The following is a 4,654-nucleotide window of genomic DNA, read 5'->3' as shown; positions in this document are numbered from 1 at the left end:
AAAGCTTTTACAATAATTTTTTTTTTTTTTTTTTTTGTTGGCCCTTTTGGCTCTTTTTTTTTTTTTTTTTTTTTTTTTTTTTTGGAAAGAAAGAGAAAAGTACAATTAACAAGCCTCTTTTGTAAATGGATTTCCTTTCTATGTATAAAATCCTGGCGGTCCCTTGTTTTTACATGTTCATGCTGTGTAATTTTGAGATGTTACTGAGATATGTTCTGAACATAATGTGCATTTTTTTCTGTACAGATGAAATGGGAGAATTTAATAAAGAGTTTGCAGGTTTTTACTTGTTAAATCTTCTCTGTGGTAACTGGGAGGACCTCTACCACCTGTCTGCTAGTGGAAGCAGTGACCATGCCCTTGCCAGCGGATGCTCACAAACCTGGCTTATCAGGTCTTTCATTCTTGGCCATTTAGATCCAGCAGAATAGCACTGGAGGACTGTTGGAGGACAGGGGACCTTGATCCCCTTGGTTTCTGTATGCTAGTGGCAGAGCTGGAAGTCACATCTGGGGTTTTCTCACTCTTCAGCCAATGTGTCCAGAATTAATCATTCTGCCGATGTGTTTAAGCCCACGTCATGAGGCTCTGTCCTGGAGAGAGTAGAACCTGGCAGCTTCTGCCTACAGTTCTGACATGTGGATGGCTGGTCGTGAGAAGCGCCTAGTCTTCACTGGCCACTCTTCCCCCTCACCCCCTTGTCAGTCCTCCCTCACATCCCAGCAGCCCAGTCCCTGCGTCAGTAGCTCTTGCCAGACCCCCTCCCTGAGCTTTTTCTGCTGCTGCTTCTGCTCTCAGCAAAGTTAATTTGCATCTCTGTGTTAAAAATGAACGGCTTCAGGAATGTGCATGGTAGCAGGGGTTCCTTGAAGTAGTAATATCCCTACTATGATTTGAGGAATGGGATGTGCTGCGAGAGGAGGCAGTTACTTGGGACCCAGGGTTTGTTCTCCGAACTCACCCCCATCATAGGCAGCTGCCACCTAGGGAGGTGGTGGGCCCGGACATAGAGGAGAGGTTGGGAGAAGGTGAAGGGTAGAGGAGGAAAGAGAAAGAGGAACTTGGGGGCCTTGTGAGTCCTCCCTGCAAATCTCACTCTGTCTAGGGAGCCCAAAGCAGCCATCAATCTCTGCATGCGGGGAGCCCATCTGTCTTGGAGAGGCTGCCTGCTTTGATCTAAGCTTAGGAAGGTGGGCTCCATGGTTCAGGCTCCTGTTACCAGTGCACCCTACAGGGGAGATTTTGGTTCACCAACCCACTTCCCCAGCTCCTCTCTGCCCTGTAAGTGGATGCCACAGCCCCAAAGGCCCTGGCAGTTGGTGATGGAGACAGCTGCCCAGCTGAAGCCTCAGCAGCCTGAATGTATCACCCCACCCTGACATTTTATGTGTGAAGATGTTTCTGGTAAAGATTCCATGGCCAGCATAATCCTCAGAGGCATTTGGCATTTGTCTTCAAAGAGGGCTAGGAATTAAAGGGTTGTAGCCAAAATGAGAAGCTTAGACATCCAACTCTCACTTGATGAAAGAATGAGGTATAGAAAAGGGAGGCCCTTCTCAGACAGCTGAGCAGCAGTGCCCAGGAGTACCTGCCCACCAGGTACTGTCCCTCTCATTGGCCAAATTGGCTTGGGGATCTGGATAACCAAACTAAAACCCCAGCTTCCATCAGGTTGCCGGGGAAGATAAGAAGAACATCACCAACCCAGGAGCCTGTACACTCCCTGGACAGGCCTTCCCTGGGAGCTCTCGGCCTCGGCCCTAGATTCCCACCTTTCTTGCCCACAGCAACCCACAGCACAACTGTGTCTCGAACACTGTGTACCTGGGGAGACGCTTGGACGATGTGGAAGAGAAAACTGGGGAGGAGAGGGGCAATGTCTCCCAGGCAGCAGACTAGGAGGAAGCTGGCTCAAACGAGGACGTAGAGGCTGGAGCACAGGCAGCTCTTCTAAGGACTAGGCCGTTGCTAATGCATGGCTGTCATACACCAGGGCCCTGGCAGGAATATGCCTTTCTCTTGCCCGGGTCCTGGAGCTGTGACCTCTCCTTGACCCTTTTAGCTGAGAGACCCCTTAGGGTGGGCCAGATAGCAACGATTTCTCCAGAGAGCAACCAGTATCAGGCCATAGAACTGAGCTGCACCCAACAGCCCCAGGTAGCAGTAGGTGACGGCAGTGAAGGTCTATTCAAGTTTCACTGCGGGACACACAGGTCTAGGTGAAAGGTTGGGCAGGCCTCTGACGTTGCGTTTTCATGGTATTTTCCTGTATGCCACTCCCACCTCCCAAAGAGCCAGCTCTCTGGCTCACTTATATTCTGGGAGGTTATAATATCCCCATCTTATAGATGGAAAAGTTAGGCTTCAGTTCTGTAAGGACAGCAGTGATTTCTTTTTTGTTCACTCTGTAGCCTTATAACTGGGTGTAATAGGTAGGCGGTGGATCTGAGGCCCAGAGAAGGAAAAAGACTTACCAGAGAGGCCCCAGAGAGCTGGGAGAGAACCAGAGACTGGGTCTAATACTTTCTCAGATGTTTCTTTTGGTTTGAGACAGAGTCTTACTCTGTAGCTGAACTTGGAGTGCAGTGGCATGATCTCGGCTCACTGCAACCTCCACCTCCCAGGTTCAAGCGATTCTCCTGCCTCAGCCTCCCAAGCTGGGATTACAGGCACATGCCACCATGCCCAGCTAATTTTTCTATTTTTTGTTGAGTTGGGGTTTCTCCATGTTGGCCAGGTTGGTCTCAAAGTCCCAACCTCAAGTGATCCACCCACCTCAGCCTCCCAAAATGCTGGAATTACAGGCATGGGTTTGTTGTTGTTGTTGTTGTTGTTGTTGTTGTTTTGTTTGTTTGTTTTTGAGAGAGTCTCACTCTGTCACCTAGGCTAGAGTGCAGTGACACAATCTCAGCTCACTGCAACCTCTGCCTCCCAGGTTCAAGCAATTCTTCTGCCTCAGCCTCCCTAATAGCTGGGATTACGGGCGCCCGCTACCATTCCTGGATAATTTTTGTATTTTTAGTAGAGACAGGGTTTTGCCATGTTGGCCAGGCTGGTCTCAAACTCCTGACTTCAGGTGATCCTCCCCACTTTGGTCCCCCAAAGTTGCAGAGATTACAGGCATGAGCCACCTTGCCTAGCCTGTGAAGTTCTTAAGATGGAAATTTATAAGGGAAAATGAAAGCCAGAAGTGAGGTTTTGGTTTAAGTGAGTTGCAGAGGCAACAATAACTGAAGGGTCATGATTGTGGAGAGGAGAGCTGACTGCGGCCACTTGCATTTGCCAACTCTGGCCAGAGGCTGAGGATCCAGGTTTTTTGTGTTTTTATGTAGTCTCAACAGCTGGAGTGACCAAATTTAGAGGCTTGAATGGCTTCAAATAGATGACTAGGTCTCAAGCCATTTGGGGAAATCTGAATATGTACAAGATGGGAACCTAAGACACCAAGTCCGGACCTCTCTAAAGCAGAGCAGTATTTTGCCAAGTCACAGTGCTGAAATAGATATTTTTCAAGATCTCTCAAAAGGAGGGACACTGGTGAATACAATGGGATTTCAGTTGAAAGACTTGGAGAGCTAGGCCCTGGGAACAGAGGCAAGTAAGAAGTAGATGGAACCCTATCAACACTACATCCCATAGACCTCAAACTAACAAACACAGAAGGAATTACAGAATTAGAAAGTCAGCATTTGACCACCACCATAGTAAAATTGTCTCAAGCAAGTTGCATCAGTGGATAAAAACTAGTGGGGCTGGGCATGGTGGCTTATGCCTGTAATCCCAGCACTTTGGGAGGCCAAGGCAGGTGGATCTTTTGAGGTCAGGAGTTCAAGACCAGCCTGGCCAACATGGTGAAACCCTATCTCTACTAAAAATACAAAAATTAGCTGGATGTGATGTTGCACACCTGTAATCACAGCTACTCAGGAGGCTGAGGCAGAAGAATCGCTTGAACTAGGGAGGTAGAGGTTGCAGTGAGCCAAGATCATGCCATTGTATTCCAGCCTGGGCAACAGTGAGACCCTGTCTTAATTTTTTTTTTAATTTTAAAAAAAGATATCAGTTGATGTAGCTATGCTATATCAGACAAAGTAGACTTTAAGACCAGAAAATATTATTTGAGATAAAGATGTACACTTAATAATGTAAAGGAGTCAATCCATCAGAAATACATAGACCCAACCATGTCATTCATTGTATTGTAAATGGTCTAAATGCCTTTATATGGTTTGGCTCTGTATCTCCACCCAAATCTCATGCCGAATTATAATCCCCAGTATTGGAGGAGGGCCCAGGGGAAGATGATTGGATCCTGATGGCAGACTTCCCCCTTCTCTCTCTCCTGCTCTGCCATGGACGATTTCCCTACTTTCCCTTCACCCTTCCCCATAATTGTAAGCTTCCTAAGGCTTCCCCAGCCATGCTTCCTGTAGAGCCTTCAGAACTGTGAGTCGATTAAACCTCTTTTCTTCATAAATTACCCAGTCTCAGCTAGTTCCTTATAGCAAAGCAAGAACAGATTAATACCTCAATTAAAAGTCGGATTGGATTTTTAAAAATAAAACACCAACGGCCGGGCATGGTGGCTCACACCTGTAATCCCAGCACTTTGGGAGGCCGAGGCAGGCTGATCATGAGGTCAAGAGATCTAGAC

Source organism: Cebus imitator, unplaced genomic scaffold (genome assembly GCF_001604975.1).
Source record: "Cebus imitator isolate Cc_AM_T3 unplaced genomic scaffold, Cebus_imitator-1.0 Scaffold577, whole genome shotgun sequence".
Lineage (NCBI taxonomy): Eukaryota > Metazoa > Chordata > Mammalia > Primates > Cebidae > Cebus > Cebus imitator.
The sequence above is the reverse complement of the archived record's forward strand: the minus strand, read 5'-3'. Positions refer to the sequence as shown.